Source organism: Rana temporaria, chromosome 11 (assembly GCF_905171775.1).
Source record: "Rana temporaria chromosome 11, aRanTem1.1, whole genome shotgun sequence".
In the NCBI taxonomy this organism is placed as follows: domain Eukaryota; kingdom Metazoa; phylum Chordata; class Amphibia; order Anura; family Ranidae; genus Rana; species Rana temporaria.
Window position 1 is genome coordinate 19,044,938 of NC_053499.1, and position 26,400 is coordinate 19,071,337.

General features: G+C 47.3%; 1 protein-coding gene across 1 annotated transcript in view; it reads left to right on the forward strand.

Moving 5' to 3' along the window:
- The window catches only part of ABTB2 (ankyrin repeat and BTB domain containing 2), a 143,255-nt gene that overhangs the window by 55,892 nt on the left and 60,963 nt on the right, over positions 1 to 26,400 (forward strand). The gene's annotated exons all lie outside the window — the stretch shown is intronic.

Here is a 26,400-nt window from a genome sequence, read left to right on the forward strand (position 1 = left end):
GATTGCCCTCAAAAGGGCCGGTTGTATCTGTAAGTTTAGATGTCCAGCGCATCCCCTCCCCTTACATTAGATGTCAAGAGCCACCCCACCATCAGAAGTTGAGTCCCCCACTCTCCCTTACATCACAGTGCACCCCCCTTTCCTTATGCTGCTGCTGGGAAGAAGCTGGATGCATTGCTTGTAAGCAAAATGTAAGGGTCTGGAGAAAGACCAGAGGAGGGCTGGAGCTCTCCGGCAGCTACAGAAGAGGTGCGAGGGCCACATGAAATGGCCTGGAGGGCCGGGTTCGGCCCGCAGGCTTTGTGTTTGACATCTGTGCTCTAACTGGAAGTGGCTTAACAAGGACCTTCAAAGCAGGATCACTATTTTTTTATGAGGCTGCAAATTTTAAAAGCTTGTAACTTACTTATAAATTACATTAACATTCTAAAGTAGAACTAAACTAATTTTATATATATATATATATATATATATATATATGAGATAGATATATATACACCCTATATTGGGACGCCTGCCTTTTACTCCCTGACGGGAGAACTCTCTGGTTATAGGACTCTATGAGGGAAGAACTCTCTGGTTATAGGACTCCATGAGGGGAGAACTCTCTGGTCATAGGACTCCATGAGGGCAGAACTCTCTGGTGATAGGACTCCATGAGGGGAGAACTCTCTGGTGATAGGACTCCGTGAGGGGAGAACTCTCTGGTGATAGGACTCCGTGAGGGGAGAACTCTCTGGTGATAGGACTCTGTGAGGGAAGAACTCTCTGGTGATAGGACTCTGTGAGGGAAGAACTCTCTGGTGATAGGACTCCGTGAGGGAAGAACTCTCTGGTGATAGGACTCCGTGAGGGGGAGAACTCTCTGGTGATGGGACTCCATGAGGGGAGAACTCTCTGGTGATGGGACTCCATGAGGGGAGAACTCTCTGGTGATGGGACTCCATGAGGGGAGAACTCTCTGATGATAGGACTCCATGAGGGGAGAACTCTCTGGTGATAGGACTCCGTGAGGGGAGAACTCTCTGGTGATAGGACTCCGTGAGGGAACAACTCTCTGGTGATAGGACTCCATGAGGGGAGAACTCTCTGGTGATAGGACTCCGTGAGGGGAGAACTCTCTGGTGATAGGACTCCGTGAGGGGAGAACTCTCTGGTGATAGGACTCCGTGAGGGGAGAACTCTCTGGTCATAAGACTCCGTGAGGGGAGAACTCTCTGGTTATAAGACTCCGTGAGGGGAGAACTCTCTGGTCATAAGACTCCGTGAGGGGAGAACTCTCTGGTCATAGGACTCCGTGAGGGGAGAACTCTCTGGTCATAGGACTCCGTGAGGGGAGAACTCTCTGGTGAGGGCACACCGTGAGGGGAGAACTCTATAGGGGAGCACGGAGTGGAGCACCTGCACTTTCAATATGTTTACCAGTTATCAACTGATCAATTGATTATAGTTTATTTATTTGGTTCACCTGCTTGCAAAATTTATAACAGAAACTAAGATTTTTTTTTTCTGTTTGGCAAAAAATAAAAATCCCAGTGGTGATTAAATACCACCAAAAGAAAGCTCCATTTGTGTGAAAGAAATATAAATATTTCATATGGGTACAGTGTTGCATGACTGTGCAATTGTCATTCAAATTGCTGAAAGATGAATATTGGCCTGGGCAGGAAGGGGGTGAAAGTGCCCACCAGTGGGCAAGGGGTTAAAATGGAGCTCCACCCAAAAGCAGAAGCTCCACTTGTTCCCCACTGCCTAATAAGATCTCTGCACGGCATACTACGTCATGTCCGGCCCCTCCTTCTTTCCCCAGCTGCCTTTTGGGACCTGTGTGTGTCCCAGAAGACAGCGGGACCATTTAGAAAGCGCAGCTTGACATGCGCAGCAGGAAACAGGCTGTGGAGCCTGAAGGCTTCCCTGCTGGTTTCCTTTACTTGCAATGCCGGCGCTTGCAGCCGAAGCCGATGGACGAATTGGCTTGGGGTGCCGACATCACGGGACAGGTAAGTGTCCTTATATTAAAAGTTAGCAGGTACAGTTAGCAGGTACAGTATTTTGTACTTTTTTCCTCAGACCTCTTTAAAGTACAGTTGTTTTGCGTCATTGGTACTTCCATACTATCGTTCCTCCTCCCCAACAATATAAGATTTGTTGGCCAATTCCCCATACAACCTTTACGTCTTTGGATATCTTAAGATCTCAGCGCCAGCCGCCATCAGAGCATCACATTCTCTCTGCACCATGATGTCCCTCTGACCATCGTGCTAACCTCCTCCACAGGCTAAGCAATGGAGAAGAAGCTGAGCTGTGTGTTCCCTGAATGATGTCACTTATGTAAGCAAACACTTCAGCAAAGAAATTGTTCCAGGAAATCGTCCCTTGTGCTAAGTTCACTTTCCTGTGTCATTACGAGTGCCCTTTTTTTTTTTTTCACTTTTCTCTTGAAAAAACATTCGGTACAATCCTTTTTTTTGTTCACATTTTTGGACAGGGCCTTCTTTTCCTTGGAACATGTATTAAGGATAAAAAAAAAAATGTCTTCCATATAGAATTTGGGAGTGCTTAAAGGGAATGTATATTCTTTTTTCTTTTTTTTTGGTATACATGTAAAAAAAGAATCCACTTAATGGTAAATTAAAAAACAATAAATTCATCCCTATTGCAAAAAGCAAAAATGTGCAGTTATTTTACATTTAAAAATAAATAAAAAAATTGTGCTGGATCATTTTGGAACCGCAATGCCCTGGCTCTTCCAGACCTTCTCCTGCCCCTGGTCCACACCGAGGTACAGACATTCAACGATGGAGCTAGAGGAAGAAGCGATGGGCTACAATTGCAGTGACATCACTGCACTTGCGCTCCATTAAAGGATCACTAAAGGCAGAATTTTTTTAACACCCCAGTATTATCTGTCAACAATGACAGGGCCCAGGGCAGCTTCCTCTTTTACCCCGCCTTAAAGACGGCCCTGCTACTAGTGCCCATCAATGAATGTTTGCTTGCTTCCATTCGTTCAGGAGTCGGGACACAGTTCTCTGCCGCCGCTGCGCCTCTGACACTATTTACGAACGGAGGGGCGGCTGCCTGCTGAGACTTAGTTGCTTGCTGCAGAGAGAAGAGAGTAGGAACACCAGTGGCTGGGCGCCCCTAGGCAGCAGTGTGCCCTAGGCGGCTGCCTAGTGGTAGCCCCGGCCCTGCTGATAGGAGGAGAGAACAGAATGACAGGCTGGGGGGAGAGATAGGACCTGTAAGTGTTTGATTGCATTAGAGAAAATGCAGGCCTCCTGCCCTGACAAAGCTGTGCAAAATCGCAGTACTAGATAGACGGAGCTGCAAAAGCGCTCTCATGTATGTACTCTGCCTGTCCATTTAGCGGTTTGCCTGGAGATCGGCTTTAAATGTAAAACCTGTTTGAATCTCTGGAGTGTATTTCTAATTACAAATGATATTCAGCCTGTAGGCTACATTACAGCATGCGGGTGTGAGTTTGTATTTCTGTAGCGAAATGAATGGTAACATTACAAAATCCGTGTGGATTATTCATACTATTTCCCTTGGCTTGGGCACAAAGAAAAACAGCCTCTCTCATTCAGAATCTTGGTTTTGTTTATGTAATATTATTGGAGATGAAACCGGCAGCTTTCCCATTGCCCTTTGCTGTCCACCTGCCAGCGGGAACTGACCACAAGCAATTCATGGAGACACGTGTAACCCTGTGCATGCTAGAACGTTTTATAACGATATGCAGCGACGTACCATCGGGCAGCAGAGGGCGCCGTTGCATCCGGGCCCCTGCTGCTAAAGGGCCAACAGGATTTACCAAGCTGTGTCCAAATGCATTCTCCATTTCCATTGCCTAAATGACCTCTCCTGGTGGAGTGAAAACCTAATGTGCAAGATGGCATGGTTATAGGAAGTGGGGAGTTGTAGGTATGGAGAAGGTATTGTGAAGATTGTTGTTGTTTTTGTTTTTTTACGTTAAAGCGGAGCTCCACCCTAAAGTGGATCTCCCGCTGATCGGAACCCTCCCCCCCTCCGGTTTCACATTTGACACCTTTCAGGGGGGAGGGGGGTGCAGATACCTGTCTAAAGACAGGTATTTGCACCCACTTCCGGCCACACAGTCTCGGGCATGACGTCACAACCCCCCCCCCCCCCCCCCCGTTGTGTTCTGGGAACGCTCGGCTCCCAGTACACAGCGGGAGCCAATCGGCAGGCGTAGCGCAACTCGCGCATGCACCATAGGGAACCGGGCAGTGAAGGCGGAGCGCTTTACTTCCTGGTTCCCTCACTGAGGATGGCGGGGGGGGGCAGCAGAGTGACGTCCTGCCCGCCGTCTACCCGCAGACTGTGTGGCTGCAAATACCTGTATCTGCACCCCCCTGAAAGGTGTCAAATGTAACACCGGAGGGGGGGCAGGGTTCCGATGAGCGGGAGTGGAGGTGGAGGGTGGAGCTAACTAACTATGTGTAGCGTTACCCCCACAGGAACTGCTGGTCCATTGGGCCCATTTCCCCCACTCGCAGCATACACGGCCCTGTACACAGCATTTTTAGAATTATTCATCTGGCTCAAATATTAGTCTAGGAAAGGGGTCTCCAAAATTACCAAACAAAGGGCCAGTTTACCGTGGTCGGTGGGAGCAAAAAATGACCTGTTGTCTTTGGAAGTAAGCAGTGTCCCATGTTTGGTATTAGGGGGAGGAATAGGGCCCCATCTCTGGTATTGGTAGGAGTATTAGTGCCACATTATTGGTGTTAGTGGGAGGAATAGTGACCCATCATTGGTGTCAGTGGAGGGAATAGTGCCCCATCGTTGGTGTCAGTGGGAGAAATGGTGCCCCATCATTGGTGTCAGTGGGAGGAATGGTGACCCATCATTGGTGTCAGTGGGAGGAATAGTGGCCCATCATTGGTGTCAGTGGGAGGAATAGTGGCCCATCATTGGTGTCAGTGGGAGGAATGGTGCCCCATCATTGGTGTCAGTGTAAGGAATAGTGGCCCATCATTGGTGTCAGTGGGAGGAATAGTGGCCCATCATTGGTGTCAGTGGGAGGAATAGTGGCCCATCATTGGTGTCAGTGGAAGGAATAGTGGCCCATCTTTGGTGTCAGTGGGAGAAATTGTGCCCCATCATTGGTGTCAGTGGGAGGAATAGTGGCCCATCATTGGTGTCAGTGGGAGGAATAGAGTGGCAGGAACTATGGCCCACTGTTGCTGACAGTGGGGGGCAATAACCCTTCTAGCACGCACAGCGTTCGTTTAAAGTTAAGAGTCGCGTCCCAAATTTAAGGCAAATTTCCAGCTTCAAACTGGTCTGATGCGAGTTCAAACCTTGTAGATGAATTTTCTTATTGCCAGCACATCTAATTGTATTATCATTGTTGGTCCTTTAAGAAGGCTCTGCAGTCTGGAGCTTTTTATGAAGTAATTGTCCTGTTTTCAGAATGTGCAATGAGGAGGTTGCAGGGGGCGGAAATGTGATCTGCCAGATTTAGTTGATGAAAAGAGCAGCAGGCCTCGTTTTTTGTTTGCTTGCCATGGCAGGAAAACAAACAGGTTGTAATGGTGAGCTTATCTCAGTAGCTGGTACCCTGTGGAGACGAGATGCTAATCGCGAGTCCCATCTATGATACCTCCACAGAAGGCCTTGACATAGAGCCCACTCGCTCTCACTATAGAGTGTGAGCCCAATATAGGCCCAGATTCACGTAGATCGGCGTTTCTTTGTGCGGGCGTAACGTATCATATTTACGTTGTGCCGTATTCTTAAAAGAAAGTTGCGGCGGTGTAGCGTAAATAGGCCGGCGTAAGCCCGCCTAATTCAAATTGTGAAGAGGTGGGCGTGTGTTATGTAAATCAGGCTTGACTCGACGTGATTGACGTTTTTCCCGAACGGCGCATGCGCCGTCCGTGGAATTTCCCAGTGTGCATTGCTCCAAAGTACGCCGCAAGGACGTCATTGGTTTCGACGTGATAGTAAATGACGTCCAGCCCCATTCACGGACGAATTACGCAAACGACGTAAAAAATTCTAAATTCGACGCGGGAACGACGGCCATACTTAACATTGGTACGCCGCACTTACGCCACTTTTCCCCCGGGAAAAGCCTAACGTAAACGGCGTAAATGTACTGCGTCGGCCGGGCGTACGTTCGTGAATTCGCGTATCTAGCTGATTTACATATTCTAGGAGTAAATCGGCGTACACGCCCCTAGCGGCCAGCGTAAATATACAGTTAATATCCGACGGCGTAAGAGACTTGCGCCGGTCGGATCTAATAGAAATCTATGCGTAACTGATTCTATGAATCAGGCGCATAGATACGACCGGCCGGACTCGGAGATACGACGGCGTATCTGGAGATGCGCCGTCGTATCTTGTCTGTGAATCGACCCCATAGAGTGTGATGGCGCTCGGTAGCCATTTTACTACCACTGTGACTCAATTCTGCTGGCGATTTGGAACTTAGGACTTTGTGGTTATTGAAAATTATTTATTTTGTTGAAATTTAAAACATATGTGGCCAATATCCAGATCAACAAAAAAAAAAAAAGATGAAATGTGGAAACCAGAGATTATATCAGTACAAACTCCCACGACTGAAATATGATTTGCTGAGACCTGAGTTAGCTGAGGACAGCGAAAAAGCAGTTTTTTTACAGATTATCCACTAATGTATTTGTGGACTAAAGTAACATAGTTGGGGTGTAAGGTGATATCGGGATAATAAATTAAAGCCAAACGCCTAAGTTATTAAATCCATTCTTTTTTTTTTTTTTTTGGAAATTCCCCATGGCAAAAGTATTTAGTAGACAGGACTTCCAAAAGTTTGAATCGCTTTAGCCACTTAAGACCCGGACCTTTAGGCAGCTAAAGGACCAGGCCAGTTTTTGCGATTCGGCACTGCGTCACTTTAACTGACAATTGCGCGATCGTGCGACGTGGCTCCCAAACAAAATTGGCGTCCTTTTTTTCCCACAAATAGAGCTTTCTTTTGGTGGTATTTGATCACCTCTGCGGTTTTTATTTATTGCGCTATAAGCAAAAATAGAGCGACGATTTTGAAAAAAATGCAATATTTTTTACTTTTTGCTATAATAAATATCCCCCAAAAATATATAAAAAATTATTTTTTTCCCCTCAGTTTAGGCCGATACGTATTCTTCTACCTATTTTTGGTAAAAAAAATCGCAATAAGCGTTTGTCGATTGGTTTGCGCAAAATTTATAGCGTTTACAAAAGGGGGGATAGTTTTATTGCATTTTTATAAAAAAATTTTTTTTTACTACTAATGGCGGCGATCTGCAATTTTTTTCGTGACTGCGACATTATGGAGGACACATCGGACAATTTTGACACATTTTTGAAATGCATTGTTTACTGTGAAAATGACAATTGCAGTTTGGGAGTTAACCACAAGGGGGCGCTGAAGGGGTTAAGTGTGACCTCATTTGTCTGTAGGTGTGACGTCATTGATTGTGTTTCCCTATAAAAGAGAACACACGATCAATGACGGCGCCACAATGAAGAGCGGGGAAGCTCTCCCCGTTCTTCAGCTCCGGGGGGCCGATCGCGGGACTCCAGCGGCGATCGGGTCCCGCGATCACGGAGATTCGGACCGGGTCGCGGGCGTACGCCCCCGACCCACGGCTGGGCACTTAAAGAGGACGTACCTTTACGTGCTTGTTCGCAGCTGTGCCATTCTGCCGACGTATATGTGCAGGAGGCGGTCCTTAAGTGGTTAAGCCACTTAAGGACCGCCTCGGCAAGAACCAGCAAGAAAACTGCTGGCAGAGCTTTCTTGCCGAGTAAAACGAGCGTGTGTACGAGGCTTTCAGGTTTCTCGACAAGAAAACCGCCCAGAATCTAGACGACAAAAATAGAGAACCTGTTCTCTATTTTCTCGTCGTGAGATTCTCTGCAGTTTTTCTGCTGAGAAATCCGAGAGTGTGTATACTTATCTGTCACCGTGGAAACCTGCGCATGCTCGAAATGACTGACGCATGCGCGGTAGCTTCCTAGGCATAGGTAGGGTGCAGCAAGATAGCGGCGACAGCATCGAATGTGACGAGCTCGTCGTACGCGATGACGTCACCGCGTTCTTTCCTTTCAAGAGAAGTGTTTGTGCAAAACTTGCCGAGAATGTTGCATGCCTAGGTTGGTGACAATAGTAGCTTATCTTTCAGCCAAACTCATTCTATCTGGAGTTTATGGGAGATCGAGTCACCAAGAACCTGATCAGCCTTGAGCTTGGCATAGGATAATACCTTCCCTACTCCATCTAAAATGGGCCATTCATTCATTCATGGTCAGTCTCGTGCACGGTCGTGACTATACCTAAAAAAATTACACTTACTTCTTAAAACTGCAAAATGGAAAATTCCAGGTTTAGTGTCCTGGCCTCCTCCAGGGTCATCCTGAACTTTGTAAATCATTTGACGCAGGCAGAAAGACCCTGTCATTATCCGGCTGTCAGGGCTCTTGACCTCTGAACCAATTTTAAGACTTAAATGTTTGGGTCTGGCCTTTAAATGAGGGCTCTGCTTGACTCGGGAAGTATTTCTAGATCCCCGAACCCAGGGGCACAATATTGCGAAGAGAAGTTTGTTGACTTTTTCCCGCTGTAGCTGTATCATATAACATTATACAGGGATTCTGAATGGGCCTTATATACAGTAGCAATTGTTCTCTCTGTGTGCCTCCTTATTTGGACTTTTTGATTGTGGCGAATAAACCTTTTGGATCTTATTGATATCAGTGTGACATTGGAATAAGCTCCCAATGCTCGTGCAAAGCTGCAAGGGGCAGACTTGTTCATGATGGGCGCGAGTGGCAACAGAAGGGGGCTTATTTTGTAATGATGGGCAATGCTGTTAAGATGGGGGCGTAATTTGTGACAAAACTCAAACACATCTCTTAAACAAATTTATCTGCTATTCTTCCTACATGTGTTAAGGGCACGAGCATCGAGAGCGTGTGGCACTATGTTGGCTATAGTGTGCAGGCACCGTTTACAGCTGATCGGCAATTCGGATGTTCAGAGGTTTTTGGCGGCTCGATACTGTGCAAGCGCAGTACCGGGCAGGTATTATTCAACAGGGAGCATTTATCGACAGGACACTGCAACTGACATTCTCCTTATCAACTGATGATGTCATTGATCGTTGGGAGGTTGGCAGCTAGAAGGTTGTAATGGTGTACAATGAAAATCTGTGGCTTTGTGTAACTAAAAGGCCATCGGCTTGTATACATTTTTTTGGGGCAATTTTTCGGTACTTTCCCAAAGCACCCCTGAAGAAACCTCAAGGCACCCCTGAAGAAAAACCTCAAAGCACCCCTGAAGAAACCTCAAGGCACCCCTGAAGAAAAACCTCAAAGCACCCCTGAAGAAAAACCTCAAAGCACCCCTGAAGAAAAACCTCAAAGCACCCCTGAAGAAAAACCTCAAGGCACCCCTGAAGAAAAACCTCAAAGCACCCCTGAAGAAACCTCAAGGCACCCTTGAAGAAAAACCTCAAGGCACCCTTGAAGAAAAACCTCAAGGCACCCTTGAAGAAAAACCTCAAGGCACCCTTGAAGAAAAACCTCAAAGCACCCTTGAAGAAAAACCTCAAAGCACCCCTGAAGAAAAACCTCAAAGCACCCCTGAAGAAAAACCTCAAAGCACCCCTGAAGAAAAACCTCAAAGCACCCCTGAAGAAAAACCTCAAAGCACCCCTGAAGAAGCCTCAAGGCACCCCTGAAGAAACCTCAAGGCACCCCTGAAGAAAAACCTCAAGGCACCCCTGAAGAAGCCTCAAGGCACCCCTGAAGAAAAACCTCAAGGCACCCCTGAAGAAAAACCTCAAAGCACCCCTGAAGAAAAACCTCAAAGCACCCCTGAAGAAGCCTCAAGGCACCCCTGAAGAAACCTCAAGGCACCCCTGAAGAAGCCTCAAGGCACCCCTGAAGAAAAACCTCAAGGCACCCCTGAAGAAGCCTCAATGCACCCCTGAAGAAGCCTCAAGGCACCCCTGAAGAAAAACCTCAAGGCACCCCTGAAGAAGCCTCAAGGCACCCCTGAAGAAGCCTCAAGGCACCCCTGAAGAAAAACCTCAAAGCACCCCTGAAGAAAAACCTCAAGGCACCCCTGAAGAAAAACCTCAAGGCACCCCTGAAGAAAAACCTCAAGGCACCCCTGAAGAAAAACCTCAAGGCACCCCTGAAGAAAAACCTCAAGGCACCCCTGAAGAAAAAACCTCAAGGCACCCCTGAAGAAAAAACCTCAAGGCACCCCTGAAGAAAAAACCTCAAGGCACCCCTGAAGAAAAAACCTCAAGGCACCCCTGAAGAAAAAACCTCAAGGCACCCCTGAAGAAAAAACCTCAAGGCACCCCTGAAGAAAAAACCTCAAGGCACCCCTGAAGGAAAAACCTCAAGGCACCCCTGAAGGAAAAACCTCCAGGCACCCCTGAAGAAAAAACCTCAAGGCACCCCTGAAGAAAAACCTCAAGGCACCCCTGAAGAAACACCTCAAGGCACCCCAGGGTACCTGGGCACCATGGTTGAAAAAGGCTGATCTGGAGGACTACACTGCCTGCTCACTAAAACGGGTCCCTAAACCTACTCCTAAAACTAGCTATAGCAACACCCCATGACCAAGCCAGGGAACTACACTGGGCAGTCCCGTGCCCCTACCCTACAACACTATACTTTTAAGTAAATGGAAAGGCAAACACGAAAGTAAAGTAAATACCAAAGTGAATGGTGGCAGTGTACATCTGTCATGGGAAAGTGGCACGCACTGCAGTGTATTCCCAGAGTGAGTCCATCATTGCCCCGTACCTCCTCCCGGGCCCAGTATGTTGTCACTTGCGGTCTATACAAACAGCTCTGCTTTCAGGCCTGCAGGAAATTATTCTATACAGCCTTCCTTCTGCTTGGCTCGCCATACAAGCTTGTCCTGTCAGACACACACACACACGGCTCTTTCCAAAGAACAGGATTCTGTGTGTTCACCATACAAAGGACAGATTCTACTCCGGCTTGTGTGTATATCCTGGAGAAATGCACAATTCATAAAATAAACAGCACACTGCGGCCTCTGGCAGGGGGTACTAACCCCTTGTGTACCTTTCAGAGCCATAATACCATCTACTAGCAACTTTAGTGTACACACAGCCTGCTGTGCCCTGGGGCAATTTATGATGCGTGTGATGGTGGTGTAGGATCTAGGCTATGTTCAGCGAGCAGATGGTGTCCTGCTCAGGACTTGGCTTGGGGACCCCAGTGCTGCAAGGTAAGACTTTTTATAGTGGAAGTAAACTCCCATGAATGATTTTTACCTGTAGGTAAGGCTTACCTATAGGTACAGTAAATATCTCTTAAACGTGCGCTGTTTAGGAGATATTTACTTTTGAAACCGCCGACGTCTCCGGCGTGTGTCGTTCCTTCAGGGCCCTGTGCCGTGAACTGCGGCTCCTGCATTCATGCAGGAGGGACATCATCGTGTCATCGCGGCTCGTCCTATCAAAGGACAGGAGCCCGCCAACTTGAAAGCAAGACCAGGTGAAGGTGGAAGCCCTGTCAGCGGTGATAGCACGCCGATGAAAAACTTTGCTTTAAAGAGGAAGTAAACCCTCTTAAAAAAAATCTTTAAAAAAAACCTGCAAGAAAAAGGCATAATGAGCTAGTATGCATAGCATACTAGCTCATTATGTATTGCTTACCTTGGATAGAAGCCCCCGCATCGGCGCGCGGCTCTATCGGAGATACGTTACCCCTGCACAATATTACGCAGGGCTACCTGAATCCGGCCCAAGGAATGGACATTAGACCAGTGGAAATCTGTGCTTTGGTCTGATGAGTCCAAACTTGAGATCTTTGGTTCCAACCCCCGTGTCTTTGTGCGACGCAGAAAAGGTGAACGGATGGACTCTACATGCCTGGTTCCCACCGTGAAGCATGGAGGAGGAGGTGTGATGGTGAGGGGGTGCTTTGCTGGTGACACTGGTGGGGATTTATTCAAAATTGAAGGCATACTGAACCAGCATGGCTACCACAGCATCTTGCAGCGGCATGCTATTCCATCCGGTTTGCGTTTAGTTGGACCATCATTTATTTTTCAACAGGACAATGACCCCAAACACACCTCCAGGCTGTGTAAGGGCTATTTGACCAAGAAGGAGAGTGATGGGGTGCTGCGCCAGGTGACTACCTCTTGAAGCTCATCAAGAGAATGCCAAGAGTGTGCCAAGCAGTAATCAAAGCAAAAGGTGGCTACTTTGAAGAACCTAGAATATGAAATATATTTTCAGTTGTTTCACACTTTTTTGTTATGTATAATTCCACATGTGTTACTTCATAGTTTTGATGCCTTCTTGCCTTTCCACGGGTCGGGGGTCCGATCGGGACCCCCCCCCCCCCCCCCCCCATGCGGCGGTCGGGTTCCCTCGGGGGGGTGTTCCGGGACGACGGCGCTCCGTCGCGATCGCTCCCCGGAGCTGAAGAACGGGGAGAGCCGTATGTAAACACGGCTTCCCCATGCTTCACTATGGCGCTGCATCGATCGTGTCATCCCCTTTATAGGGGAGACACAATCGATGACGTCAGTCCTACAGCCACACCCCCCTACAGTTGTAAACACACACTAGGTGAACCCTAACTCCTACAGCGCATCCTGTGGTTAACTCCCAAACTGCAACTGTCATTTTCACAATAAACAATGCAATTTAAATGCATTTTTTGCTGTGAAAATGACAATGGTCCCAAAAATGTGTCAAAATTGTCCGAAGTGTCCGCCATAATGTCGCAGTCACGAAAAAAATCGCTGATCACCGCCATTAGTAGTAAAAAAAAAAAATTAATAAAAATACAATAAAACTATCCCCTATTTTGTAAACGCTATAAATTTTGCGCAAACCAATCGATAAACGCTTATTGCGATTTTTTTTTTTTACCAAAAATAGGTAGAAGAATACGTATCGGCCTAAAGTGAGGAAAAATTTTTTTTTTATATATATTTTTGGGGGATATTTATTATAGCAAAAAGTAAAAAATATTGCATTTTTTTTTAAAATTGTCGCTCTATTTTTGTTTATAGCGCAAAAAATAAAAACCGCAGAGCTGATCAAATACCACCAAAAGAAAGCTCTATTTGTGGGGAAAAAAGGACGCCAATTTTGTTTGGGAGCCACGTCGCATGACCGCGCAATTGTCTGTTAAAGCGACGCAGTGCCGAATCGCCTGGGCATTTAGCTTCCTAAAGGTCCGGGGCTTAAGTGGTTAAAGGGATATAGTTGTCAGGTAAAGTGCCACATCTTTTTATTATTCCTGTGATTCTCATCATATCCGTTTATAAAAACATGGAAATCTTGTGGAATGTTTTCTGGGACATTTCCTGAGCCGCTCCATAAATCTCAGGTTGTCCCTGGAAATAGCGATTCCGAATTTCCGGCACGCACATATTGTAGCAGATGATTGGGCTTGTGATTATTTATTGTGGATTGGTATAAGGGGGGGAAGGTTTGTTTGTCTTTGGGTTGCCCACTTTCGGCCGGCACTCCCTCCTCCTCCCCGGGCTGCAGGAAATGAGAGGAATAGTTTGTTTTACAGTCTCTGCGGTTTGCCCAGAGAGAGGATTATTGTGTCCCCGAGTCGCACAGACACGCTCCGGGGCCATTAACACAGGAGAAAATATGCAGCCGGGGGGGCCCAGAGCAACCAATACCATTCCTTCCTTCACTGAAAAGCTGAAACCTGATTGGTTACTTGTCTTTTGCATGTTTTCTCTGCTTTGTTTTTGTGAAGTGAGACCTTTGGGCCCTTTATCTGTCTGTGCTGGGCCCTATGGTTGTGGTGCTGGGAGCGAAGGGGTTAATCGGAGGAGCTGGGTCTCCGGAGACAGATGTGCTTCCATATTAATAACAATTTAACAGTTCTGGCATCAGCAACACAAATGGAGCCGTGTGTGGAAGGTGCTGATCAGTGGACACAATAATTGTCTCCAGATGCCGGGGAGAGCCAAACACGGGACAGGGCCCAGAGATCCGCCACTAACCCTAGGAGTGCCGGAGGAGAGGCGCGGTGTAACCCTACGAGTGCCGGAGGAGAGGCGCGGTGTAACCCTACGAGTGCCGGAGGAGAGGCGCGGTGTAACCCTATGAGTGCCGGAGGAAAGGCGCGGTGTAACCCTATGAGTGCCGGAGGAGAGGCGCGGTGTAACCCTACGAGTGCCGGAGGAGAGGCGCGGTGTAACCCTATGAGTGCCGGAGGAGATCCGCCACTAACCCTATGAGTGCCGGAGGAGAGGCGCGGTGTAACCCTACGAGTGCCGGAGAGGCGCGGTGTAACCCTACGAGTGCCGGAGGAGAGGCGCGGTTGTAACCCTACGAGTGCCGGAGGAGAGGCGCGGTGTAACCCTACGAGTGCCGGAGGAGAGGCGTGGTTGTAACCCTACGAGTGCCGGAGGAGAGGCGCGGTGTAACCCTACGAGTGCCGGAGGAGAGGCGCGGTGTAACCCTACGAGTGCCGGAGGAGAGGCGCGGTGTAACCCTACGAGTGCCGGAGGAGAGGCGCGGTGTAACCCCACGAGTGCCGGAGGAGAGGCGCGGTGTAACCCTACGAGTGCCGGAGGAGAGGCGCGGTGTAACCCTACGAGTGCCGGAGGAGAGGCGCGGTGTAACCCTACGAGTGCCGGAGGAGAGGCGCGGTGTAACCCTACGAGTGCCGGAGGAGAGGCGCGGTGTAACCCTGTGAGTGCCGGAGGAGAGGCGCCGTGTAACCCTGTGAGTGCCGGAGGAGAGGCGCCGTGTAACCCTGTGAGTGCCGGAGGAGAGGCGCAGTGTAACCCTGTGAGTGCCGGAGGAGAGGCGCAGTGTAACCCTACGAGTGCCGGAGGAGAGGCGCGGTGTAACCCTATGAGTGCCGGAGGAGAGGCGCGGTGTAACCCTATGAGTGCCGGAGGAGAGGCGCGGTGTAACCCTATGAGTGCCGGAGGAGAGGCTCAGTGTTACCCTACGAGTGCCGGAGGAGAGGCGCGGTGTAACCCTACGAGTGCCGGAGGAGAGGCGAGGTGTAACCCTACGAGTGCCGGAGGAGAGGCGCGGTGTAACCCTACGAGTGCCGGAGGAGAGGCGCGGTGTAACCCTATCTGCCTGCGATGCATAGAGAAGCACAGAGACCCAGTGATGGCATCAAATGGTCTATAATAAGGCATGTAATGAAAATGGTAAAAAGAGAGAAATGTTATTAGTATGTTAATGAGGGGAAGAACAAGGAACCAGGGAAGTAAAATGTAAGCAGAATAAACCTCAGCTTTCAAGCCAATACACATCACAGTACTTGACGCTCTCGTGCAGAACTCAAAGTACGGCGGCCAAACTGCTGTCTGTCTGTTTCCCTGCTCTGGGAAGATCGTTGATGTCATGTTGATCCAACAGATAATCTGGGTGTGATTAGCGGCCGCTGGCGGTGGTAGAGTCACAGATAGGCCTCCCGGCATGGAAAGATCGGCAGGTGGAGGGGACTACGAGGAGACGTCCGGGATTGTCCGTCCTTTTCATCGTTACAGGAAGAGCTGAGATTGCCGAAACGTTTTGTTCCTGATGTCCGGAATTACACACAGACCAATGCAATCTATTATTCATAGACTGTGCCGGTACACAGTGTTTGTATTCCACGCATTGCAGACTGTCGTCTTATTGGACAGATGTTTTACTTCTTATTTATGATCTCGTTCAGGGGTCTCCAAACTTTCTACACAAAGGACCAGATTACTCTCCGTCACTCTTCACACGGGTCAGAATATGGCCAGTGGGAGTAGAAAATGTCCCAATGCCTCAAGCTTGGTTGTCAGTGGGAGTAAGAAAATGACACAGTGCTTGTGGGCAGGAGAAGGGGGAATGGTGTGGGTGGAAGGAATAGTGCCAACTGTTGGTATCAGTAGGAGAAATGGTGCCCTGTCATTGGTGTCAGTGGAAGCAATAGTTCCCTATCATTGGTGGTCAGTGGGAAGAATGCCCCTTACATTGGTGATCAGTGGGAAGAATGTTCCTTACATTGGTGATCAGTGAGAAGAATGTCCCTTACATTGGTGATCAGTGAGAAGAATGTCCCTTACATTGGTGATCAGTGGGAAGAATGTTCCTTACATTGGTGATCAGTGGGAAGAATGTCCCTTACATTGGTGATCAGTGAGAAGAATGTTCCTTACATTGGTGATCAGTGAGAAGAATGTTCCTTACATTGGTGATCAGTGAGAAGAATGTCCCTTACATTGGTGATCAGTGAGAAGAATGTTCCTTACATGGTGATCAGTGAGAAGAATGTTCCTTACATTGGTGATCAGTGAGAAGAATGTTCCTTACATTGGTGATCAGTGGGAAGAATGTCCCTTACATTGGTGATCAGTGGGAAGAATGCCCCTTACATTGGTGATCAGTGGGAAGAATGTCCCTTACATTGGTGGTCAGTGGGAAGAATGTCCCTTACATTGGTGATCAGTGGGAGGAATGCTCCGTACATTGGTGGTCAGTGAGAAGAATGTTCCTTACATTGGTGATCAGTGGGAAGAATGGTCCTTACATTGGTGATCAGTGGGAAGAATGTTCCTTACATTGGTGATCAGTGGGAAGAATGTTCCTTACATTGGTGATCAGTGAGAAGAATGTTCCTTACATTGGTGATCAGTGAGAAGAATGTTCCTTACATTGGTGATCAGTGGGAAGAATGTCCCTTACATTGGTGATCAGTGAGAAGAATGTTCCTTACATTGGTGATCAGTGGGAAGAATGTCCCTTACATTGGTGATCAGTGAGAAGAATGTCCCTTACATTGGTGATCAGTGGGAAGAATGTTCCTTACATTGGTGATCAGTGAGAAGAATGTTCCTTACATTGGTGATCAGTGGGAAAAATGTTCCTTACATTGGTGATCAGTGGGAAGAATGTTCCTTACATTGGTGATCAGTGGGAAGAATGTCCCTTACATTGGTGATCAGTGGGAAGAATGTCCCTTACATTGGTGATCAGTGGGAAGAATGTCCCTTACATTGGTGATCAGTGAGAAGAATGTTCCTTACATTGGTGATCAGTGGGAAGAATGTTCCTTACATTGGTGATCAGTGGGAAGAATGTTCCTTACATTGGTGATCAGTGGGAAGAATGTCCCTTACATTGGTGATCAGTGAGAAGAATGTTCCTTACATTGGTGATCAGTGGGAAGAATGTTCCTTACATTGGTGATCAGTGGGAAGAATGTTCCTTACATTGGTGATCAGTGGGAAGAATGTTCCTTACATTGGTGATCAGTGGGAAGAATGTCCCTTACATTGGTGATCAGTGGGAAGAATGTTCCTTACATTGGTGATCAGTGGGAAGAATGTTCCTTACATTGGTGATCAGTGGGAAGAATGCCCCTTACATTGGTGGTCAGTGACAAGAATGTTCCTTACATTGGTGATCAGTGGGAAGAATGCTCCTTACATTGGTGATCAGTGGGAAGAATGCCCCTTACATTGGTGGTCAGTGAGAAGAATGTTCCTTACATTGGTGATCAGTGGGAAGAATGGGGGTTATCCACAAAAGGGATACGCCGTCGTATCCCTGTTTCTATCTATGGAACTGATCCACAGAATCAGTTTACCATAGATAGGCAGAAGATCCGACATGTGTAATTGAATTACACTGTCGGATCTTAAGGATGCAATTCTAGGCCGGCCGCTAGGTGGCGAGGCCATTGCGGCCGGCCTAGAATATGCAAATGAACACTTACAGCGATCCACAAACGTTTCGACGGGCCCGTCGCGCTAAATTTACGTCGAGTTACGCCGTGTAAAAATAGGGCTAAGTCCTATTTGACTAAGCCCTATTAAGTATGGCCGTCGTTCCCCCCCCCCGTCCCCTGCGTCGAAATTTTAAACTCTACGTCGTTTGCGTAAGACGGAGAGGCGGGGCAGCTATAATCTTGGGATTTTTAGACCAAAAGGATGTCGGTAAGGGAGATTTCAGGGACAGATGTAAAAAAAAAACCACAGATTTTTACATACTGTCCCTGGTTTTACTGAGGCTGGCAACCCTGATGGGGCCCCCTAGTGGCATGGGGCCCTTGGGCAGTGCCCAATTGCCGGAATGGTCAGTCCGCCCCTGCGTGTTGCCTTTCTAGGTATTACAAACTAGTTAAATAATGGAGCTTACGATCGAACTCTCTAAAGTGGACTGTGAAAGTCCTAAATATACTTGCAAAGCTAATCCTATCACATTCTCCTTTTTGGAACCCCTGTGATGATGAGGCTCTCGGGTTTAATACAAGCTAAAATGGATCTGTTTTCAAGCACTTCTGGGCTTCAGTCAAAAGTAAATCAGACGGAGTGTTTAGGTGCGAGCTTCCAGCTGGAACACTCCGGAACCTCCAGGGGGATTGCACTGGTTTGGCAGGCATTACCTATGTGCTGTATATTGTATTGTTTATAGCACAGCTCTATCTATCCCATACAGATGTCCGTCTGAGCGTGCTCAGGCCTCGTTCTCCTTGTCCCCAGAGAACTCGCAATGCCGCTGGAACGTCCTCCCTGAGCGCCGCCTCGGTAATCAGTCTTTGCGGCACTTGCTAATCACTGGCACACAGAAAAAAAAACAATTTTGCCAAATTAAACCTCATTTGTGCTGCCATCCTTCAAGATGACAATGTAAAGCAAGACTCCAGGCAACAAATAAAAGTAGTAAGTGAGCGGCTAATCCGAGAAATGCCGCAGCTGTGCAAAAGTTGGCTCAATTTACCCCAATCTGTATTCAGCAGGATTTGCAGAGTGCTCTTGTCCAAAGCCTCGTACACACGATCAGATTTTAAGACTTATGGCCCGTACACACGATCCGAATATTGTACGAAAAATGTCGTCCGAGGAAGAATCGTCCGATTATCTGATCGTTGGTACAGGGCTGGACGAGCCGATCATTTTAGTTCATCCGATATAATTTCTTTCGTTCATGGATGGACACAGCATCCTTTGACAGTAGGGTTATGCACCTTCCTTCCAGGAGAGTTTACTCTCCTGGAAGGAAGGTGCATAACCCTACTGTCAAAGGATGCTGTGTCTGTCCATGAACTTCAGAGAAATGGATTTTACGGTGAGTACAAAAATCCTATTTTTATCGGACATGCACGAAAATTTTCGTTGTGCGATACCAGATTGTCCGATTTTCGTTTGGTCAGTACAGTTGTCGTCCGAAAATACTACACAAATACATTACAACACATGACATCACTTCAGTTTTTTTTTTCTGTCGTACAAGAATTTTCGTGACTCTAGTAATGTATTCAATTTCTACTTGCGACTAGTAAACGGAAAAAGTCGGACGATCTGTCGTCCAATTTTCGGATCGTGTATACGTGGCATAAGGCCCCTTTCACACTGGGGCGTTTGTCGGGCATTATTCAAGCGTTTTTCAGGCGCTTTGGCATTAAAAAAAAAAGCCCGTAAAGCGCCTGAAAGAAGCCTCATCTGCAATCCCAATGTGAAAGCCAGAGTGCTTTCAGAGCCCTTTCACACTGCCAGCGCCCAAAAAAGGCTGGTAAAGCACCGCTAAGACCCTAACGTTTTAGGGCGTTTTTGCAGTGCCTCAGTGTGAAAGGGTAAGGCGATTTTTACAGCGCTTTCAATTCATTTCAATGGAGAGGGGCGTTTTTGGAGCTTTTTTTTTTTCAGCACCCAAAAGCTGCTCCAAAGATGCTGCTTGCAGGACTCGGTGTGAAAGGGTCCATTGAGATGCATGGAGAGCGTTTTATGGGCGTTTTAATAGCGCTATTTTTAATGCTAAAACGCTGTAAAAACGCTTCAGTGTAAAAGGGGTCTAACTATGCCTTTTAGGCTAGGTTCACACTGCTGGCAATTCAAAATCACGGTAACATTTTTGTGGCGATTTCACGGCTGCGTATTTGCCACGATTTTGCGGCCACGATTTCAAGGAATGCCAGTCCATAGAGCTGAATTTGCATCGCACAAGGATCAAGTTCGCACAGGACCCTTTTTTCCCCGCAGATTATATTCGCAACGCATTGATGTGAACGGCACTAATGGAAAACAATGTTATTTTAATGACTTGCGAATTTGAGCAATCGCAACTGCTCAAGTTCACAAAAGAATTTGCAGCAGTGTGAACCGGGCCTTAAAGACCACCCAGGCATAGACCACCTTTTGGAAAATTGTAATAAATGCACCAACAACAATAGCATAAAAAAAAGTATATTTTATTCAATGTTAGCATTTAGACCTGCAGAGCATTTGAACTGCTTCATGGGTGTAATGCACAGGCTCTTGAATTGCTACCCCTAGTCCCGGGGCTGTACAGAGGTACTGACATTCTGTTACGGGCCTGGAGGAAGTAATGAATAAACTACACGTGCAGTGACGCCACCACCCTGCTCTGCTGTGGTAGCTCAGGTAAGGGGGCAAAGGTTCATATTTGGGGGATGTTGTATGCAACCATGTTTCATATTGCGCCCTAAATAAACATTAACCACTTCCTTACCGGGCACTTAAACCTCCTTCCTTCCCGGACCAATTTTCAGCTTTCAGCGCTGACGCACTTTGAATGACAATTGCGCGGTCATACAACACTGTACCCAAATAATATTATAAATTTGTTCCCACAAATAGAGTTTTCTTTTGGTGGTATTTGATCACCTCTGCGGTTTTTATTTTTTGCGTTATAAACAAAAAAAGATAGAAAATTTTGAAAAAAAAAACACATTTTTTTTTACTTTTTGCTATAATAATATCCCAATTTTTATTTATTTTTTTATATATTTTTTTCTCAGTTTAGGCAGATATGTATTCTTCTACATATTTTTGGTAAAAAAAACATTGCAATAAGCGTATATTAATTGGTTTGCGCAAAATAGGGGATAGATTTATGACATTTTTATTATTATTTTTTTTTTTACTAGTTATGGTGGCGATCTGCGTTTTTTGTCAGGCCTGCGATATTGCGGCGGACATATCGGACACTTGACACTATTTTGGGACCATTCACATTTATACAGCGAACAGTGCTATAAAAATGCACTGGTCGCTGTATAAATGTGACTGGCAGGGAAGGGGTAAACACTAGGGGGCGATCAAGGGGTTAAATGTGTTCACTGGGAGTGATTCTTACTGTGGGGGGAGGGGACTGACTGGGGGAGGTGACCCATTTGTGTCCCTATGTACAAGGGACACAGATCGGTCTCCTCTCTCCCTGACAGGATGTGGAGCTTTGTGTACCATAGGACAGTGGTCCCCAACCTTTTTGGCACCGGGGACCGGCTGCATGGAAGAAATTTTGCCAAGGCCCGGTTGGGGGGAGGTTGAGGATGGCATGCGGGGGGGGTAAGCGATTTTTCGCAGGCAATTTGTCAGCGCATTATTTCTATTTATTACATTGTAGTAATAAATAAAGTTAAACCCACCATAATGCAGAATCAGTGGGAGCTTTGAGTCTGTCACTTGCCACGCTGCTTACCACCAGATGCGGATTGTCACTTACCATGCTGCCTGCCACCAGATGTGGATTGTCACTTGCCATGCTGCCTGCCACCAGATGTGGTAAGGCCCCAACAGATGAAGCTAGTGCCCCCACTAGGCCCTGCTCACACTCACCCTGTCACTGGTAGTGTTGTCATACTCTGGGCTCCCCCATTAACAGTACTGTCATCTGCCCCTAATTATATCATAACCCCACATTACAGTCCTCAGTCCCCCCCACACATTACAGTCCTCAGTCCCCCCCACACATTACAGTCCTCAGTCCCCCCCACACATTACAGTCCTCAGTCCCCCCCACACATTACAGTCCTCAGTCCCCCCCACACATTACAGTCCTCAGTCCCCCCCCCCCACATTACAGTCCTCAGTCCCCCCCCCCACATTACAGTCCTCAGTCCCCCCCCACACATTACAGTCCTTAGCCTTCTCCCCCCCACACATTACAGTCCTCAGCCTTCTCCCCCCCACACATTACAGTCCTTGGTTCCGTCCCCCACACATTACAGTCCTTGGTTCCATCCCCCACACATTACAGTCCTCGGTTCCATCCCCCACACATTACAGTCCTCGGTTCCGTCCCCCACACATTACAGTCCTCGGTTCCGTCCCCCACACATTACAGTCCTCGGTTCCGTCCCCCACACATTACAGTCCTCGGTTTCGTCCCCCACACACATTACAGTCCTCGGTTCCGTCCCCCCACACATTACAGTCCTCGGTTCCCCCCCACACATTACAGTCCTCAGCCTCCCCCCCCCACACATTACAGTCCTCGGTTCTGTCCCCCACACATTACAGTCCTCGGTTCTGTCCCCCACACATTACAGTCCTCGGTTCTGTTCCCCACACATTACAGTCCTCGGCTCTGTCCCCCACACATTACAGTCCTCGGTTCTGTCCCCCACACATTACAGTCCTCAGTTCCGTCCCCCCACACATTACAGTCCTCGGTTCCGTCCCCCACACTTAGGGACAGATCGGAAGGAGGCACAGCATGAGGAGAAAAGTTGCAGGGAGGGAGGCGGGACAGTTCTGGATGGAAGGCCGAGGTAACAAACAGGTGATTGGCTGGTAGGATGAAGGACAGTCCTAGCAGCCAATCGCCTGTTTGATAACCTCGGGCAGCTCCGCCCTCCACCCAGAATTGTAACGCCTCCCGCTGTCGGCTCTATGAGCGACGCAGGAGGAAGAAAAGTCTCCTTGCGGTCCGAATGGCGGAGTGCCACGGTCCGCATGTGAGGCTCTCTCATGCCGCCTGCTCGCGGCCCGGCTGCAGAAGTGCCGCGGCCCGGTAGTGGGCCGCGGACCGGGGGTTGGGGAACACTGCCATAGGATGCATTAAGGTGAAAAAACATTTACCTTTACAACCCCTTTAAAGAGGCATTGTCAATATGGCCTTAATGGGCAAGACAGGGTGTCTTTAGTCTAGCCTGGCAATATCTAACCCACTCGCTGGGTGCGTTCCTGTGCCATCAAAAGGCGAACGGCTGATCTTTTAATGGCCACGCTAAGTAACTCTGGAAAATCGTATTCCCTGATAAATCATGGCAAACAAGGCTCTTCCAGTCAATGAGCTGTCATCTGGCAGCGATTTAACGCTCCGTTCCTATCTAGTAACTTGTGATCGGAATAGCAGTCGTCCATGGCCTCCGTTTTATGGCGTATCCATTCCGTGAAGAGCGCCGAGGCAGCCGCGAGGCGAAAATACCGCTTACTAGAATAGTTTCCTTGTCTGCTCAAGTTATTAACTTCCCCAGAAAGATATTTGGAAGAAACATTTCCATCCTTCACCTCTAAAAATCCTTCCTGGTTTTTGTCGCCTTCGTTATGGCTGAGTGGAAGAATATAAAGGAGGGCTCCGCGCCAACAGGTTATTCATGTCTGCTCTTCCACAATAATGACAGCTTTTATTTGTAATGGTCTTAGCCTGCCCTCTGATCGGGAATATGTCTTATTATGTGTTCTTTGTAAGCTGCTATGTGAAAAATGCACATTGTTTGTAGCAGCTAGTTAAAGCGGGGTTCCGGGGATAATCTTTTATTTGTTTGCAAGCTAAAATTAATCATATTAATCACTTAGCTAAAGGACCAGGCCACTTTTTGCGATTCGGCACTGCGCCGCTTTAACTGACAATTGCGCGGTCGTGCGACGTGGCTCCCAAACAAAATTGATGTCCTTTTTTTCCCACAAATTTTTTGCGCTATAAACAAAAATAGAGCGACATTTTGAAAAAAATTCAATATTTTTTACTTATTGCTATAATAAATATCCCCCCAAAAATATATAAGAAAACATATTTTTTCCTCAGTTTAGGCCGATACGTATTCTTCTACCTATTTTTCAAATCAATCAATAAGCGTTTATTGATTGGTTTGCGCGAAAGTTACAGCGTCTACAAAAAGGGGATAGTTTTATGGCATTTTTATTAAATATTTTTTTTACTAGTAATTTTTATCGTGACTGCGACATTATGGCGGACACATCGGACACTATTTTGGGACCATTGTCATTTTCACAACGATCAGTGCAATAAAAATGCACTGATTACTGTGAAAATAACACTGGCAGTGAAGGGTTAACCTGTAGGGGGTGCTAAAGGGGTTAAGTGTCGTCTAATGTGTTTCTTACTGTGGGGGGGGCGTGTGACGTCACTGATCGTCGTTCCCTATGACAGGGAACAGACGATCAGTGACAGGCTCACTAGGAAGCACGGGGAGAGGTTTGTTTACACTTACCTCTCCCTGTTCTTCAGCTCTGTGACCCGATCGCGGGACACCGGTGGCGATCGTGTCCCGCGGGCGCGGTCACGGAGCTCAGGACCGGGTCGCGAGCACGCCGGACCCACGGCTGGGCTCTTAAAGGGCAACGTACATGTATGTGATTGTGCCCAGCCATGCCATTCTGCCGACGGTCCTTAAGTGGTTAAATAGTCCCTAAAACGTATTAATAGCTCCCCCAATGTTCCAGAAATCATTGCAAACACTTATAGCCTTATATCCTCCAGCTCATGTTGTGGCCGTATCCATCATATGTGTGGGCATGTGAAGCCCAGTTCCCTTTTCTTCATGGATTTCCCTAGAGAGGTGCATGCTGGGTGATTTTTAGGCACACTAATGCCCAGAGACTCCTGGGAAATGAGTGTCATCATTTCCCAGGAGGCAATGGGGTCTTAGGACAGGAATTTGAACCACCTAGAACCAGGAACTAGGCAGATTACGAAATCTGCCTAGTAAGAGCCAGATAGAAGTGAGTAAAAAAAAAAAATGTTTACATTAAAGGCAAGCTGTTAATAGAAAGTTCATTTTTTAGGGTGGAACTCCGCTTTAAGATATTCATTTATTCTGTCTAAGCTTAATTTAATTAAAGTGGAGTATAATTGTTAGGAGTAAATTTAAAGGGGTTGTAAAGGTACAATTTTTTTTTTCTAAATAGCTTCCTTTACCTTAGTGCAGTCCTCCTTCACTTACCTCATCCTTCCATTTTGCTTTTAAATGTCCTTATTTCTTCTGAGAAATCCTCACTTCCTGTTCTTCTTTCTGTAACACCACACAGTAATGCAAGGCTTTCTCCCTGGTGTGGAGTGTTGTGCTCGCCCCCTCCCTTGGACTACAGGAGAGTCAGGACGCCCACTAACTAGGGGTGCAACGGATCGTGCCCGATCCGCGATCCGAACGGGGTCGACCTGTTCGGATCGGCACAGTATGCGATCCGCGGAACGCACCGCCGCCGCGGCCTTAGGAAAGACCGCGGCTTCGGCCTAGCTCCGGAGCGGTCGGCCATCTTGGTACACTCGGCGGCGGTGCACGCTGACGTCATCACCCCTCCCTCTGCTCGTGGATTTTTTCTATTTTGCAAGAGCGCGCTGCGCCGCTGACTCTGCATGCAACCTGAGTACAGTGAGACGGACCGAGTACATCAGTACAGTGAGTTGGCTAATGGCTTAATAGCCATTAGCCAACTCACTGTACTGATGTACTCGGTCTAGTAAAACAGTAACACTGTAATTACCATTTTTGCCACTGTAATAATAGCCATAGCCAACAATGCCCCCACACTAGTAAAACAGTAACACTGTAATTGCCATTTTTCCCACTGTAATGGTCCCAAAATTGTCCGATGTGTCCGCCATAATGTTGCGGTCACGAGAAAAATCGCTGATCGCCGCCATTAGTAGTAAAAAAAAAAAATATTAATAAAAATGTAAAAAGACAAAACTTTTTTTTACTGATCCGAAAATTATCCGATCCGTGACTCCTGATCCGAGGATCGATCCGAGAGTTTTTTGATCCGTTGCACCCCTACCACTAACACACAGCTCCTTTCTCTATCTGCAATGTAGAGAGCGTCCTGACTCTCCTGTAGTCCAAGGGAGGGGGCGAGCACAACACTCCACACCAGGGAGAAAGCCTTGCATTACTGTGTGGAGTTACAGACAGAAGAACAGGAAGTGAGGATTTCTCAGAAGAAATAAGGACATTTAAAAGAAAAATGGAAGGATGAGGTAAGTGAAGGAGGACTGCACTAAGGTAAAGGAAGCTATTTAGGGGGAAAAATTGTACCTTTACAACCCCTTTAAGTGATGAACTTGGCTACATTCTTTCATGTCCTTGGCAGGTTTGCAATTCTATGCTGTTTTAGTTGTCATTTCATAATGAATCCATGATAAGTAGTGTACAGGACAGCTTCACCACCCCCCCCCCCCCCCCCCCCCCCACTGCTAATGGTGTTTACGTACGCCTTTACAGGTTTGAGCTAAAGTAGACCTAAAATGTGAGCTTCCCATGAAACAATAAGGTATTTGTTACCAAATCACTTTATCCTTCTTAATAAAATACTGATTCTTTCTTACTGCAAATGAAAAATTGCCAAACCAATTCATGTGACCTAAAATCTGGGCAAAG